The sequence below is a fragment of the Chinchilla lanigera genome, unplaced genomic scaffold (genome assembly GCF_000276665.1).
Source record: "Chinchilla lanigera isolate Chin_1 unplaced genomic scaffold, ChiLan1.0 scaffold00111, whole genome shotgun sequence".
NCBI lineage: Eukaryota > Metazoa > Chordata > Mammalia > Rodentia > Chinchillidae > Chinchilla > Chinchilla lanigera.
The window spans coordinates 3,771,739-3,789,794 of record NW_004955512.1 but is presented as its reverse complement, the minus strand read 5'-3'; the positions used below and the strand labels follow the sequence as shown (position 1 = coordinate 3,789,794).

General features: G+C 39.4%; 1 long non-coding RNA gene across 1 annotated transcript in view; it reads left to right on the top strand.

Annotated features, from left to right (window-relative positions):
* The first annotated feature begins 5,828 nt into the window (after window positions 1–5,828).
* LOC106147024 overlaps window positions 5,829–18,056 on the top strand; it is an 83,201-nt gene continuing 70,973 nt past the window's right edge. Inside the window, exons 1-4 of the long non-coding RNA XR_001231721.1 lie at window positions 5,829–5,918; window positions 6,578–6,631; window positions 9,777–9,891; window positions 15,357–15,444. This is a non-coding gene — a long non-coding RNA (uncharacterized LOC106147024). The remainder of the gene's footprint in view (window positions 5,919–6,577; window positions 6,632–9,776; window positions 9,892–15,356; window positions 15,445–18,056) is intronic.

Genomic DNA, 18,056 nt, shown 5'->3' with positions numbered 1-18,056 from the left:
TATATATATTAAACCTATATATTAAAACTGATTGTCACAACCTCTCCACCGATATTAAATCTTTAATAAGAAAGATTTTCAGATGTTGTATGATCCACCAAGGGAAGAGAAGATTCATTTTACCACCATTAGACTACTTTTATTATATTACTTAAACTATACTAGCATCTATTAGACTACCTCTTCCCATAATGAAAATAGCCGTTTGTGTTTTTATTGAGAGAAGTATTGTTTCTTTTGTTGATCCTTAGTTTCTACAGACCATCTTTGAAATTTGTGGCTTAGAGGCTGTCTTAGTTATTTTTTTGTTGCTGGGACAAAATACCCAACACCTCAAGTTAAAGGAGGTGCTTACAGTTTGTAGAGGTTTCAGTTCATAGGCAGCTGGCTCCAGGCAGGGTGACATGAAAGAGGGGCACCACAGAGAAGACAGGAGTCAGTAACAGGCAAGTAACAGCAGCAGAAGGAGCAAGCCTGCCTTCCCTCTGTCTCTTTCTATTCCATACAGGCTGTAAACCTATTGATTGGTGTCACTGATATCCAGAGTGAGGCTTCTGCTACCCACCCCTTAAACCCAGTATCACACCCTTAATCCACGTGCACACACCTTAATCCAGCCACCTTTGAAACTCCCATCTATGACTGCATGAAGTTTTAGAGGAACATCTAGATACATAACATTCTGACCCTGGTGCCCAAAAGACTCACTGACATTTCTTTATGCAAAAGTCATTCATTCCATCTCTAAGAGTTGCCAAAGTCCTAACAGTTTCAGAACTGCTGAAAAGTCTAAGACCAAAGATTCCTCTGAGACTTAAGGAAAATACGTAGATGCAAGCTTCCTGTAAAAATGAATAGAAATTTAAAAACTTCCAACATCCAAAGGCACAAGATAAACATGGTCATTCCAGATAGGTGGATAGAAAGCAATGAAACCAAAGCAAGTCCAAAACCAGCAGGGCAAACACTAAATTCTATAGTTCTCTCTTTTCAAAGCAAAGTCCTTCACCTTTGCAACTTTGAGGCTACAGAGGGTGGAGTCCTACTGGCTCTTGTAACATCCTCAGACCATCTTTTCTATTCCCCTCTTCTGAAACACTTGGCTTTATTCTTGTTAGTATTTTGGGAACTAGTGTCTCCTCTGTTCTGCCTCTGCAGGCCACAACTTCATGGGAGATTTCTTTTTGGTTAAACTAAAAAATTTTAACATTCTGCTGGGACCAACCTTTCCTCTTGATCCTCAACATAGATTTGGCAAAAAGCCCTCAACATTATCCATGCCACCACCTCAACATTAGACTGACTTGAAATTTCTTCCACCAGATTAATTAGTCTGCCACCATTAATGTCAGCCTCAGGAAAGGTCTCTGGAAAAGAGCAAAATTCAGATAAATTTTCTGTCAAAGCGTAACACACATTTTGGAGTGCAATAGCTAATGCAGTCCTCATTCCTAGCTGAAACTTCCTGAACCTGGTCTTTACCAGCTATACTTCTATCAGTATTCTGGTCTTCTGAGCTCTGACAAGAATCTTTCCTTAAATTCAGCTTACAGCATTCTAGGATGGCTCCTTCAGCCAGCCTCTCCAAACCTTGCCAAACTCTTCCCACAAACCAGTTCCAAAGGCTTCTCAACCACATGGTCAGATAATGTCACAACAATTACCCTGCTCCTGGTATCAAAATCTGTCACAGTTACTTTTTTATTTCTGAGAGAAAATAACCAACACCCACAAGTTAAAAGAGGAAAGAGCTATTTCAGCTCACAGTTTGTAGAGGTTTCAATCCATAGTTGGCTGGTTCTAAAGCAGAATGGAGTGGCCGATTGGCATCACAGAATAGACAGGAGGCAGCAGCAGAGAAGCAGCAGCAGCAGCAGCAGGAGCAAGCCTGCCCACCCTCTCTCCTTTTATAGTCCATACAAGTTTGTAAGCCTACTAATTTGTGTCACCCACACTCACAGCTGGGCTTCCATTATCTACCCCTTAATCGCAGTATCACACCCTTAATGCAGTCCATGACCCAGTTCCAAAAATTTCAACCCAAATTTTCAGCCTTATCTCTTACTGGTCACCTTTATATAGTCTGTTCTTTAGCCAGGCCAGAATGCCTACTATCCCTTAAACGTGTACTAGTTTCTATGCCCTTACATTTTGCTGTCTCTAAAAAGTTTCTCTCACTTTATAATTTCATCTATGCTGCCTGTCAAAATCCTGTCCTCCCTCAAACTTGAATCAAAACTCTCCACGAAATCTTTTCTATTCTCAGTGATAAGGAATGCCAATAACACTCTTCACATACCGCTCTTTTGGTACTTGTGACATTTTACTTTGACTTGTAGAAGTAATGAATTATAGTGGATTTGGAGACAGATAATTTAAGGTTGTATCTGAGTTTTCTCATTTATTATTTCTATATGATTTTGGTGCAAATCACTTAGTTTTTTTATCTTTAATTTTCTCTGACATTAAATAAAAGTGGAGCACACTTCCATATAACTTTCAGGGATATAATATTTATTCGTTTACATAGTTTATAAATTAGTGTAGTATATTTCACCCTCCTATCAAATTTCCTATATATGAGGAGTATGCTTCATTCATTTGTGTGTGTGGGTAACCCTCACAATATTATTATACCTGTTATTTCTTATCTCCATTATTGCCCTGGGCTCACTACTCCTCAGTCTTCTCCAAACTGGTTTACATCTTGCTGTCAGATTAATATTTTTAAAGCTCTGCTCTGAACAGTTTTGGCTGTTTAGGGTTTTGCATACAGCAAGTACAGTGTTTGTTTGATTACTATTTTAACCTAATAAATTGCACTGAAAGAAACTGTCAAATTACCTGAAGTTGTATCCTATATAAACAGTAATCTTTTTAGTGCAATCTTTCCTTTTGTCCACTTAAAATTTTTTCTTGATTCAATTCCATTCTTCAGTTCTAATACTACAAACTCACACTGTTTATACTCATGTACTATTCCCCTCAATATTTATCATGCAGGTCAGCTAAAATTTCTATCAATTTTATTTTCAGGTTTTTGGTGAACAAAGTTGTTTGAGTCTAGAAATCTCTGTGAAGTTCTAGGAGCTCCCCAGACAATTTTATAGTGGTATGACTTTGTGAACTTAGATCTCATCATTCTTCTATTGCAAACAAAGCAACCCAGGTACACACACACATACACACATACACACACTCACAACAAACTTGAAGACACTCAAACAAAGAAGAAAAAACTTTTTGCAAATCAGATTTTCTATGAAAGAAGTGATTGCTCTTTTTGGTCTGAGATCTCAACCAAATAGGGTAAACCAGGTATCTAAAACTGAATATGGTATATACACAATTACACTTGTGGTATAATCTGACCTGCTTTTTGGCCATTTAAGATGACTGCCCAACTGGATTGCTATTCTTCATTTCTCTCTTTGGCTCCTTTTAATGTTATTGGTGCAAGTCGTACAGGTAGCACTACTCTGACCGAAGGAGAAGGTAAAATGATAAAGACCCAGGAAATTTCTAAAGTTCCAGGCTATAGCACATGCATGTTTGATTTCATGGCCTGACCTTCAGTAACATTTTCCCCACTCAAACCTTGTTAAAGATTCATACATATGGACTGGGTCTCATACATGCAATTTAATCAAAATGAACTCTGGGACAGGCATGCCCATTGAAAGTTCCTGAGATGACTCAGTCATTCCTGTCAATCCTACCTAGAGACCCAGTGAGAGGCACCTGGCCTGGTGTGCACATTTTGTAAAATCTAACAGCCTGATTTACCTGTGAGCCATGTTTCTTATTTTTCCTTGTTGTCCTGATACCACTTTTCTGTTTGTGCCACATTTTTGTTTTCATTGGCATGGACCTGCCCTAAACACATCTTCCCCTTACCTTTGACAAATGTAGCTGATTTTCCTTTTAACACTGGATGTACATTTGCACTTCTTTGCTTGTCATACAGAAGAGCCTGGAATCTATCTTTCTGATCTACCATATGTTATCACAAGTGCCTGAGCCTGGAACTATTTAGCACTTAGGAATTTGGTACATAGGAAAAGAGAATGTTGAAAGATATAGACATAGTGAGTAGACAATAGTTTAGAGAATGTAGACTAGAATGGAAGGTATAAAAGAAAATCACTAGTGTTTTGGAACTGTATTAATGAAGAATCAAGCTAAGAAACTCAACATCCTATGCCTGGTCTGTAGAGGGGACTGGAGATGCATTACTTCCCCAGTGAGAAAAAAAACCCATTTAGGCTAATCAAGAGGGAGCATAGGATTGAGGAGTGATGCAATCGCCTTCTTGGAAGAGTCTGGCTGAACGTGGGGCCATTTTTGGAAACTGTGGGTGATGCATTGAGAATGCAGACTGCTTGGACAAAGAACTATGTAAAACCTCCTAACCCTCTTGAGTTTTATCAGAGAAGAAACCAGAGGGCAAAGGAAAACCTAGCCAGTAATACACGAGCTCCTGCTCACCATGATACAAAAGCATGTCCACAGTACGCAGAAGCAAATCTGTCTGATTCCTTGGGGACTTCCTGCATTTAGATAGATGCATAGATCATCTCAAATGCTTTTATAGAGTTCTGTTCCATCTGGAGTTAAGGGAGAATATTCCACAAGAAGAAAAATGCAACGGAGAAGATACCAAGTGTTGTGTTGAACTAAAGAAGCTATGAGGAAGTAGCTCAGAAAGAAATAGAAAACAATTTGCTTACAAAGCACAATGTCTTACCATTGCCTCTGAGCCTTCCAAATTTGGGAAATTTGTAGCTGGAGGATAGGTTCTGGTTTGTGATTCCATCATTCTCCCAGTTGTGCATTCTGAGGAAGAAGGTGGTAGCAGACTGGGTAATCTAATTCCAAGGTGCAACTGTGTCCAGTGTCCCGCCCCCCATCTCTGTCTCTGTCTCTGTCTCTGTCTCTCTCTGTCTCTGTCTCTGTCTCTCTCTGTCTCTCTGTCTCTCTGTCTCTCTCTCTCTCTCTCTCACACACACACACACATTTATCTTTGGTAGAAGGCATTCCTCTTTAGTCTTCTTTTTTTTTTTTTTGTTTTTCTCCGGTACCGGGAACCGAACTCACGACCTTGCACTTGCCAGGCAGGCGCTTTTGCCGCTGTGCTAAATCCCCAGCCCCCCTCTTTAGTCTTCTCTCTTTGGTTCAATGGGATTTCTTTCTTTTTTTCTTTTTTTAGTTAGTTTCATTGGTACATTTTAAATATATGTACTGATCACATTCATCATAGGGAATTTGTACCTGTACATAACATACCTTGATTTTTCTTTCTTCCCCAATCCCCTCCCTTCAACTTTTCTTTACCTCTGTATTTACAAAAGCTTTGTTTCTGCTTTTTCCCTTACATTCCCTTTTCTTCTTTTCCCTTCTTTCCTCTTCCCCTTCACTTGCTCCCCTTCTTATTTGAATATTTTCTTCCCATTTCCCAGTATCTATTATACATTTTGGTCCTTTGCATTGTTTCTCCATTGTGGGAGATGGGGCTTTCTTCCTTTCCACACACTTGCTCTTTTTTTTTCACTGCTGTTTTTGGCAGGTGAATTCATCTAAATGAAGGTAAACACATTACTGATAACTTGACAAGGCCTAAGAAGATCAGCCTTCTGTCTTCAGAAGGCCAAATGATGGTAATCCAGTTCACTTAATTCTTGGTCAAAGTTAAAGCAAATGAATCTGGAACAGACCAATTATCTTTTCAAAGAAACCCTTTTTGTCTCATTGACCCAGGCTGTCTGCTTAAGCCTAGCACCTCCTGTCGGGCAGGGCTATGTTACATAATTATACTTTCTTACAGCTTCTTGTCCGCAACATTTTAATGAACTAAATGAGGTATCAGTCTTCAGAGACCAGTGATGTATTATTGTTCATCAGAAGAGCTGATAGAGAAGGTCAGTAATACCATCCCTACTGTAGCAATATTCCAATGTGACACCTTCCAGAGCAATTCAAGATAGTGACCGGTGGAAGGGGCTTGAATTTGGGCAAAAATGTGAATTTTAACTACCCCTGAGTTTAAAACAAGACAAGACTCTCTGTACTCAGCTTTCTTTAAACCTTTAAGAGGCTGTGAACCTCAGTCTCTGGTCTTGAGAGCCTGAGGGGCATGCAAACCTCCCTTGGCCATCGCATACCTACACAGTTAACTAGAAGTACACATGGGTTCAGTTATTGGAATTGAAAACAGACCTGAACAAAGAGATAGCTGCACTGTGTCCCAATACCTCCATGTCCAACAAGCTATCAGCAGGCTGTGTGGAATGCAAAGGTCTCCCAGCAACCCCTGCTCATCACTGCCTAGTGATTTAATTCGAGAGCCCGGATCATAAATTGGACTTGATGTCAAACAGCAGCCAAGCCTGAGAATCCGCCTGGGTGTGCTGGGCTTGCTGCAGGCTGACTAGCAGGCATGCTGTCACGTCTGGGTCATCTGCTGTCAGTGGACAGTTCCCTGTGGGAGGTCCAGGTTGCGAGCAATGCAAAAGTCTAGACAGGAGGTGACAGACATGGTGACCTTTGGGATGAGATTGATCTCTATGTTTTTTGACAGGAAGCCTTTCCAGAATGCAGCCTCAGGAGGAACAGTCTAGAAGCCTCATCATCTGTGAGTGGAATTAAACCTGTGTATCTGCTCCACCCTGACTGGAATGCCAAAGGGAGTTTCTTGAAGTTGTATTTTTAGAGCTAAAGGGGGATGTTTATTTGCCTCATCAGTGTTTCTGAAATGTTTGCTTTGGGCTTCAAGAGTGGGAAGGAAAGTGAAGGGAAGAAAGAGGAGGGGAAGTAGCTTGCTTTTATGGAGTGTTAGCTTTGAGGCCAGCCCTAGGAAAGGTGCCTTCCCACATATGAGTGCATTGAAAACATATGCAGTGTATGAAGTCTGCATCGCCGCCTTCACATTAAACAGGAAAATTAGAGGCTAGCAGATGATCACACCTTACCCAAAACCATGTAGCAAGTAATTTCTAAGCTTGTTTATCTCACTATGTCATGACCCTTTCCCAGGGTCTATTTCTTCTGCCAAAATGAAGATGACTTCAGTCCTCCTGGAACTCTGGGGGTTATACAAATGTTAAAATAATTTAAAAATAGACTTCTGTCTCTTCAAAAATCATGCAACTATGTAAAATTTTTGTAGCCATGGATGGTAGTCATCTAGTTACTCTTGAAGGAGAATAGACTGTTCAGCAAAGGAGGTGAAATTGGAATTTATCTAGACTGATGTATGCTCAACTATATCCCATGGGTCACTCATCACTAGACATTCTTTACACAAAAATGATTGGGGAATTTGTCAAAAAAAAAAAAAAAACAAAAAACCCTGCTTCATGAAATGCCACATAATTGGATTTACATTTTGCTGAAACTCAAATTTATCAAACTTAATGGATCATGGTTTCTCCTGATACAAAACTGATAAAAACATTGCTTGGATCTAATGTTCTGTGGACCACAATTTTCAAGCACTTGTTTACCTTTTAGTGGTAGTATCAGTTCCCTGGATCTAGACTCATAAGCTTTATCCACTTCAGGCACAGGAATAGCCACTTGCTGTGGCTGTGACTTTGGCCTATTAGCAAATGCAGGGGCAATCTCAAATAGCGTGAGGATCACTTGAATACCTTTTGGAAGATGGTGAAGATATTTCAAATCTTATAAGAAAAAAAAAAACTAAGGCTGGATATACAGTCTTCTAAGTAGTATGTTATATTATTAACCTCTAAGATCAAAACTTTTGTGCAGACCAGTCTTTAGTAATGTATGATTATCAAGCACAAATACTCCAAATCCCAAGACCATTTACTTTCTATGGATAAGATAAAAAAATAATCCAAACCCAAATGTTCTTGAGATATCTGGAAAAGGCTAAACGTATCTCTTCTCTTCTAACCTTTGTCACTGCTTTTATTTCCCTTGGATTCTCTTTCTCTCTCTTCCGTCTTTCTCTCTCTTCCTTCTTTCTGTCTTATGTGCCTTCTCTCCACATTGACCACGGCCATATCCTCCTTACCTGAGGGCTTTGTGACTATGGGAACAGGGGTGCTAATAATATTACATAGAAAACTCTAGATCCAAAAGGCTTCATCTTCAAGCTGAACTTCATAGATACAATCGTCATCATCTTTAAAAGGGGTTTCCCCTGAGATTAACCAGGGTTTGGGGGTTAATAAAAACTTTCCTGGTTGGAACTGAATTTCTGCCATTATCACATCCTGTGGACTATGAAATAAAATTGGGCCATTCCTCCAGTTATTTATTTTAAATTTGTTCCTGTGTTTAATAACACACAAGAGATGTTTTCATTTGATTTTTAAAAATAATTATATTTATATAGAAAAAGAGGTTTTAAAGCTATGGGGAATTGTGTAAGCATATACACTACTTTGGTTGCCTCAAGCTATTTATTGATTTATTTTTCAATAATAAAACATTTCACAAGGATTGCTTGTTTAAAGGGAAACAATATGTTGTCTGAGAATTTTCTCTAAATGCATTGAGAGGCTTAAATTTTATTTTATTTGCTCTGATAAACAGAAAATCCAGCCTCCTAGACCTTCAGTTCAGCACTTAGAAGAGTAATTCCCTCCAAAGGGACCGTGGGACAGCTCAGTTCCTCCAGCAGGGAGCTTTGTGCTTGTGCCACTCAGGCACAGCTGGGCATTTTGGTCAGCATGGTAGAAGATCCCAGTTCGAAAATGTTTCACAAACAACCGGTAACAGTGTCTAGGGTAAGGAAATGAAGCATATTACCTACCTTTTGACTCCTTTCTCTACTCTGAAAGTATTTACCAGGCAGGGGAATAACAGCCTCGAAGTAAACTTGGAAGCCTCAAGGGAACGTACTTTTTCCCAACAAGGTTTTTACAGAACACTTGTCTTTGTCACTTTTTTGGTTGCTGACACAAAATATTCAGTGCCCAAGACATAAAGAAGAGGAAGTTTATTTTGGCTCATGGTCACAGTCCATGTCTGGCTGACTCCATGGCAGAAACGTCCCAGCAGAAGGATATAATGGAAGAAAAGCGTTTGTGTCATGGTGGCCAGGAGGCAGGGAGAGAAGGAAGGAGCTGGGGTGAGATTCACCATCCCAGGGAACATGCTCAGGGCCCTATGTGTAACCAGCCCCACCTCCTAACAGCAAGTCAGCTACAGCATCCTATAAGCAAGTCACCTTCCAAAGCCCCACCCACCCCTAAACACATCGGGTACATCTACATCTAAACTGGAATAATTTTCAAGTTGGTTGCTTGGTTTGCTTTGTCAAAGTAGGACCCTAGACTTCAGAAATAAGAGGTTGGTTCTGTTTGTCTTTTTCCCTTTGTCCTTTTACAGGTGTGTGTATGTGTGTGTGTGTGTGTGTGTGTGTGTGTGTGTGTGTGTGTGTATGTGTGTTATGGGATTTGTTTATTGAAGAATGCAAATTACTATGAAATGAAGCAATCATTTGGAGTGGCAAATAAAATTTATTTATTTATTTTTTAAATTTTTTTTGTACCAGGAATCGAACTTAGGACCTTGTGTTTGCCAGGTAGGCTCAGTTCTGCTGAGCTACGTCCCTGGCAACAAATGAACTGCCTTCAGCAGTAAATTTCAGATGATCCCAAGCTTTAGGCAGTTGAGATAAAGCACTTGTGTTTATGGTTTTAAGAAATAGAAAAAGAGGGATGTGCCGAAGAATGTGTTAGTGTATTTTCTAGAAAGTCTTGTCTCAGGGAAGAATGAATTCAACTCGTTTTCTTTTGCTTTAGAATTAGGATGTATTGATGGAGAGATGAAGCTGAAGAAGAAATGAGAAGAACAGCGAAGAGAGTTGTCAAGTGCAGCCTGCTGGGTTAAATCTAGGCTCCACCAGCTACTAAAGATGTAACTTTAAGCAAGTTTCTTAACTTCCTCCAGCTCAATTATCTTATTCCTAAACAGATTGAATAACACATATATCCAACCTTTCAGGTTTTAGGGGGGTTTGCCATACATAGGTATGACCCATATGCTCTCAGAGCTTTATTTTTGTCATTTTATTTTTATTACTAAATGCTTCTGATCCCTACCAATAGCTGAGGCAATGGTCTCTCTGGGCTGTGCTACATAGTGTCCCTTGATAGGTGAAGAAGGAGTTGGTATTTCCAACATGTAAATGGCCTATCCAATCAACTATTTGAACAATTTTTAATGACTAGTGATTGTGGGCCTACCTAGTACTGTGCTAGGAGGTGGGATATAGCAATGAAAATAGAAATAAAGAAATAGAAATATAGAAATAGAAATAAATGCTTCATCATGCTTACTGAGATGACCATCAATAAACACACAAAAAAGGTAATTTCATATGGTTCTAAAAGCTCTGAAGAAAATAAAACAGAAAAGTGGTCAGAGCACTGCACCTTACAGGAGATGGGCAGGAAAGGCCTCTCTGAAGATATGTTACTTAAGCCAAGACCTAAATTAGGAGTAGGCATGAATCCCATTTATCTATATACCTAATGTGCTTTAATAAGAAAAGATGTAAAATATAAGGATTTATAACATTTCTGGTGCTTCTCACTTCCAAATTTCTTTTGCAAAACTCCCTTATCTAATTTCTTCCTTCTTCCCACTTCACATTTTCTTTCCTACTTATTTGCCTCTTACTTTAGCAAGCAGCCCTTATAGACAAGGTACAGTTCACAGCGTCCCCAGTCATAGTGGTGGATGAACTGAGACACACGATAAAGTTTGTCACTGTCTGAGATGGAAACTAGGGCTAAGGATTTTAACAAGCTGTGTTGAAATCCAGGTTGGCCAGTTCGCTGGTCAGTCAATGATTAAAAAAACAATTTGGCAGAAATACATCCTGTATGCCACAAGTAAGTTATTTCCTTTCTTCCTGCTTGTCACTGCTATTCATGACATAGGTGACATCTTCCCTAGTCATTTTAAGGTGGTGACTTTACAGTCAGTGTCTACTGTTTCTTGATGTTTGAAACCAGACCTAGCTCAGGAAAACATCTCATGCTGAGGAAATTACTAAGGACTGCCCTCTTCTTATTTGCTAGTGACTCACTGACATGACTCTTCCCTTCCTGATCCCATGCATGGGGGACTTTGGAGTCTCAGTCCAGGCAGAACCTAACCCTGGCTGGGAAATGGGAGAAGGTAGTGAGTATGTTTGCAGAGTGGTGAGGCTGAGTTCCCAAACTGAGCATGAAAATAGCTCCTGTGTTTTCTAGTTACTCTTCTGCACATTGGTATCTTTAAAAGAACTTTCAAAGGAGAACTATTCTGCGGAGTCACATTAGTCACAAATTTCTCCTTTAGCACATCAGCTATATACATGAAAACAACCCCAAAATATGAGATGAAACTGTTTGCCTGTACCTTGCTCCCCATAACCTGGGCCTTTCTAGTAAAATAAGTGCTATTTTCTCATCTCTATACTTATCTGCCACACTTTTCAGGGGTGGACTTGCCCCAGTTCAATATTACTGTATTACTTTAAACCATTTCCCATACTAGGAAAAACAATAAACTCACAAAGCAGGTCTCAAGAGGAGGCAGAGGAACTAGAATCTCACTTAGCCAGTGTTTTTATCACTGCATAATGCAGGAAAATAGTTAGGTAATAAGGAGCTACCACATAAAACAAACCTAAAGAAATGATTAATATCTATAGGGCTTTTCTCTGTTGATGGACATAAAATCTTAAATAGACTAATTTCCTGACTTCAAAATCGTAATGAAAATGTTCATCACAAGCTTATTACAGAAGTTTCTTCCTTTTTAAGAGATGCAATAAAATAAGGTCACAAACATGAGCTAGAATCATTTGATATCTTTAAAAACTCTAATATTGAAATAATTTTTGAGTGTATTTTATATACAACATTGTTTAAATGTGTAAAAAGGGTCATATATGATAGAGTTAAGACAGCTTGGACATGGCCGAGCAGAATTAGTGATGATTTAACATAAGCTTAGGAAGGGTTCATTAGTTCATTGCTCATTCATCTATTGGTATGATGTGCTGATCAGATTCCCCCTTCAGGACTCAGACGCTGACTTCTCCAGCTGCCCTGAGAGTTGGCTACTGATGGTTCACAGCTGAGTGCTTCTTTAGGCGGATTTGCCCTGGCTGAAGGGAGCTGCCTTGCCCCAAATTATCTGCTCCCCAGGGAAACTCACTTGCAATGGCCCATGTGTGGAAAACCAAGGCCAGGCACTATGGGTCTGCACAGGGAGCATCTTGGAAGAGCCATCCAAGCTCACAGTTCAACTTGTTCCTCTATCAATTCTCCCCTTACTCAATTACATGTGTTTTTCTTGAGATATCTTCTGCAAACTTCCTGAACACAAACTTCTGCTTCAGAGTTTGGTACCCAGGAATAACAATTTAAGACATTAATCCAATAGTTTTAAGCACTCATCTTATGCTGAGTGAAGTTGTCCATACTGGTGTATTATACAGAAAGGGCCCTTGCTAGCAAAAGGCTTACCTGCTAGTAGAGGACAAGGAACCTGACAATAAACAGACAATACAAAGGAAATTCCAAAGGTCAGTAAACAAGATAATGTATTAGAGACAGTGTGTGTGTGTGTGTGTGTGTGTGTGTGTGTGCGCGTGCCTGTCTAGGGAAACCTAACTTCAAGAAAGACATCCAAGAAAGCCTTTCCTTGGAAGCTTGAATGGCAAGAAGGAGCTGGTCATGCAGACAGCCCAAGAAATTGTGCTCAAACAAGTGTAAAATGGTCTTTGGCAACCCACCTTATAACTAGCAATGAGGAGTAAAGAATGTATTCTAGGGAAGAGAGTTCTAAATGTAAAATAGTCTTTAACATAGACCCTGTGTAGCAAACTTCAACCTAAAGCTAATCAATCCTTTCATTGTTATCCCTTGTTTTGTGACTCGTGGCTTACAAGATCATTGGATTTTCCAAATTAAAATTCTGGTTTTATCCTCTATGAAAGCCATCTGGCTCCAATGTTCAGGGTAAAAGGAGCAGTTCTCTACCCAGAGATCTGTAGCTCTTCACCTGTGAAAGTTAGGAGGATCTTGGAAAAAGTGCTGTGTTTTATTCACTTCTACTTCCCACCAGTTCTAGCAAACAGTTGAAAAGCAGGCCCACCAGACAGCATCAGGAAGGAGACAATTTAAAAATATTAATTATATTTAATATTATAGAATGAATTGTTTATTATGTGATACCAACTTCAGTCTTTTTCCTTGTCCACTAAGTATTTCTGAATCTCATTATTCTGTAGTAGTGAATATAAACAGGATAATAAATGCCATTTCTAAATATAATAGATTTTAACTTTCTTAATTCAACATTCTCTGCCAGTGCATTAGCAATGTTTTTGCCTCTGGTTGAAAAGTTAGCTTTTTACTAGGTATCTTATAACCAGATTGCAGAGTAGTCATAGGGGGTTCTGAAGTCTCTGCCACATGAAAAATGATGGGATGATTAATATAGAGAACCAAGAAATGTCTCCAAGGGCTTTCATAAAGTATCAGAAAGTCTTTCTTGGAATGTTGCTACAGTTCTCTCATCTTCCATCAGAATTAGGACAAAGGGTTGGAATTTGCACCCATGCTGATGTTAGTTCAGTACGAAGCGAACTATGGTACAAAGCATAATATTCCAACAGTGGAGTTATTTGCCTCTTAGGTAGCGAGTTTGCTATTGCCTAAGATGTCCAAGCAGATTCCGGATTGCTGAAAAATTCTAAAGCATTCAAACCTACTGGCAATGTGGAGGAAATGCTTCTATATTAGCTGGTGATTTGAGTTAGATGGACTCCAAGGTTGAATTCATGCTGGGTATTTGTTGTTTCATGACATGAGATAAAGTCTGTGACCACAGTGACAAAACACCTATGTAGGAAGGCATTGAAATTTTAGGGGCTGTTTGTTACTGCAGCATCATGGACAGCATTTTGGTTGCTACAGAAATACAGTAGTTTTGCAATAACTAAGTGGAAGTGCGAGTCTCTTAATGATCATGAAAATTATAACTACAAAACAGCATTTTGTTCATGACTTCATATATATGACCTCATTTCTTCCCCATGGCCACTTGATGGGATATGTATTCTTAACATACATATTTTATTGTTGAGAAAACCAAGGCAGGGAGTTTGAGTGACTAGCGGAAGGGTACACAGCTGGAGAGGACTGTGAGAGTTTGACTTGGTTATGGCTGAGTCCAGAATCCATGCTTAGGCAAGTTGCTGTGTTGTCTTTCTTCTTCAACACTCTGACCCTAAAATGTCTCATCTGCAAAGTAAGATTAGAAACATCACTGCCACATCGCTTTTCTCCCCTTGATGCTGTTTTGAGGAAAGATCTGGGAGGAGAAAAGGCTTTCTGTTTGTGCCTGTGCTTCTAAAAGTAACAGAGGCTGGCTCTAAAAACATGTCCCAGGAGGTGGGAAGCAGTGGGATATTTAAATCAATATTGAGTTAGCCTTGTTGGACCTTTTGTGGCTCTACACAAAGCTAGGCTTCAGTGTGAGCTGAGAAAACACCTCGCATGTTACCATGGCCCTGGAAGTGCTGCAGTATGATGAAAGGACAGGACGAAAACCGGCCTCATGGCTCATTCAGAAAATGACCCTGAGAAAAATGGTGTGTTATTGGAGATGGCTGGACCTAAAAAAGAAGACACCAGAAAAACTCATCTACTCTGTGGTCTGAATGAAGCATGAGGTACCTGAGGAAAGCAGGCCAGAAAATCCAGCCAACAGCCTGTTTGGCTGTTTTATGAAATGCTAAGTAGATTGGAAAATGTCTTAACAAAGCACCAATGACTGTTGAAATCATTGGGCACAAGTTTTATTCAGATCATTTAGAGATCAGCTGTTCTGAAATAGCCTGAAAAAATATAACACATTTGAAATCTTCAAAGCCCCAAGGAGAGGATGGTGAGGACACTATCTTTTTTCCTAACAGCCCTATTTTTTAATAGCACCTTTCTTCACAAAAATGGCCATTTCTATGGTTTTCTTTTATAAAATTACTATGTCTACATGAAGTTTGATTTACCCATAGGATACTTGAATTGGTCCCCTCTCTCAGGAGCTTATAATACTTGTATGATTAATCCCATTTACCTGGGGCTTTTTGAAGCTTGCGTTATTAGATTGAGTCCAAAGTAAGCAAAATTACCCAGCTATCCAAACAGCATCGAGGCAAATGTATCCGTGTATGTGTGTGGCAGGGGGACAGAGCAAAATGGAGGAGAGAAAAAGAGAGTGAGAGCAGAAAGTATCAATAAAATGTCATTCATACTTTTATCACGCTGATTTTGACACCAGTATCTTCTGGGTTCACGCCCATTCTCCTTCTTTGTCAGGAAATGCCCGGATCACAAGGCAGTGAAAATAAATCAGAGAAATGGCTCAGGATAAAGGACACAGTGGAAAATTTTCAACTTTCTCCAGGTAGTAGCACAAGTAGTGGTGGTGGCTGTTGTTTTCATTATTTCTCTTCTTCTTCCTCTTCTTTACCCTCTGCTGTTATTATTATTTTAAAATCTGTGGTAAACTATGCATAAAATTATGACTGTGGGAGTCTACAGGATGGAATCACAGCACTCATGCTATGAAGCAGCGAGGGGACTTACAGGTGAGTTGATACTGAGCTACGTTCATTGTCATTCTGATAGCTTCATGGTGGGTCAGGTTTCCTAGTGCTCTTGTGCAAATCACCGGTTAGACAGCACAAGAGAAGGCCACAGCTGGGGATAAACTAACACAAGAATGGAAGGGAGCAGAGCCAGCATCCTTTCTGTGGAAGGGGCTGCTGATTGGGATTTACCCCCTTGGGACTCTATGATTGCAATCATAAATGTCAGAACCCGAACTGTGTTGTTTGGATTCTGTCAAATATTACCTGTAGGGCCTATTTTAATGCCCAATTTTATAAAGTGATAAAAAAAATGATATTTTGACAAAATGCTGTAGACAAGTATTATTCAATTAACTTCAGCAGGGGAGCACATATAAATCATCATTTTGGAGTAGACCAGTCTTATGAATGGCTACGAAAATGTCCTTACACTGTGTACTTCTTAGTATGCTCTTCTCCATGGAGGTCTTGGCTCCATATGATTTCTTGCTTTGTTCCTTGGTGTGAAGTTGATTTATGTTAGTCCATGTGACACAGATCACTTCCTTGACTTAAAACAGCTATACACATTCATTGCAGACAGTTCTTGGTTTCTGCCTTGATATTTTCTCAGTATTTGTTATTATTTTACATTAATCTTTTTTGTTTCATGCCTAGATCTTATCACAATCTTCTTAAATTGTTTGTGAAGTCTTTGCATTCTAAATTTTAGCCCTATGAGAGCAGGAACATGTTTCCTTCCTGTATACCACAACCTGGACACTTGCCTTGCAAGCCATAGGTACTCAGTAAATATATACTGAATAGATGGATATATTTGTGAAGAGTTAGTTATTTTTGTTTCAGTTTGAAACTTCACAAATATGTACAAATTAGGATTTCAGAGCATGCAGCATTCAACTAATTTTGTACCTTCAAATATCTTCTAAAAATATATTCTCTGAGCTCCTCTACCTATAGAAGAAATTTTTAACAAATTTCTGATTTTTGGTAGGAGGAAGATACTGTAACTTCTGAGTTGAGTACTTGTCTTGGTTACCTTTTTTTGTTGCCAAGACAAAATACCTGACATCCAAAATTAAGGAAGGAAAGATTTATTTAGTTCACAGTTTGTGGAGGTTTTAGTGCCTAATCACCTGGCTCCAAGGTAGAATGGCACATGGCAGAAGGCAACAGTTCATGGTTGTGGAAGTCAGCAAATGCAGCAAGAGCAAAAGGAAGGAGCAGCAGCAAGCAAGCCTCTTTCCTTCCCTTATATTGTATGCAGGCTACTCACCCCAGGGTGGGTGTAGCACTCACACCCGTAATCCCATTGGACCATGAGCCAGTCAAAAACTCTAGAAGCCCATCCCATGATTACATGAGGCTTTGTGGGGACATCTAGACATAAGCCATAACAGTACTCAAAAAAGAGCTTCCTGCTGCTTAGACTTGTGTCATCCTTCTCTGGCTACTTCCTGTACCACAACATAAATGTGTTGCCTGGGCTACACAATTAGACTCTTTCACTGACTCTCCAAAGGTTGATAGTTTACTCCTGTGCAGAGTACATTACAGGTCCAAGTTGTCTGCTTTGTCCCTAACCAGCATCTATAGAAGGTGGGCAAGTTATGACACTTCTTTGTGCCTCATTGTTCTCATATATGAAAAAGGTACAGTAATTGGAAAAATAATTAAGATTGGTGAGCCAGACTCTGTTCTAAGCATTTCACATGCAGTAGATATTAATGACAAATAACAATACCATGGAGTAGGAGCTGCTATTATCCTCATTTCCAGACAATTAAATAAAAGTGGAGCAAGGTTATCTGCTTCATCCAAGTCTTAAGGGCAGTAATGCCAATGAGGAAAGAGGCAGGAGAGGAGGATGTGGGAAATGGGGCAGTGTTCCTGGTCTCTGTTTCTAGTGCCACAGATAGAAGCAGAAATTTTTCATGCAGAAGCTCCAAATGGAAGGGAGTGCTGTCAGGAGGGGGAGTAGTTTCAATCTCTGAATCGATAGAGCTTCTGTTTTGTATCCACTGTGTACTTATTATAACCTCTATGTGCAATTGTAAGGTGTTTGAAATTCCAGCATGAAGATAGTGGCGGTAATTTCTGTAGGGGAGAGTTTGAGAAGATTTGTCACTTTAGCCAAAAGTGGAGAAATACATTTAAAGAGTTATAGGGTTCTTTCCATATATCTTAGGGGGAAAATGTCTAGATAATTCTATAAAACACATTGCTGAAAAGGTTGAGACCTGGCGACGACAAAGGCACAAACAAAGCAGATAGAATAAATTATTTCAAGACTTGAATTAAAAAATATAGGAATAAAGATGATAGTAGGTTCTTTTTTTATTTTAAAGATAAAAGGAGGGAAACATTAACAGACATTCAACATTTTACAACATATCACAAGCACAGTACAGACAATACAGAGTTA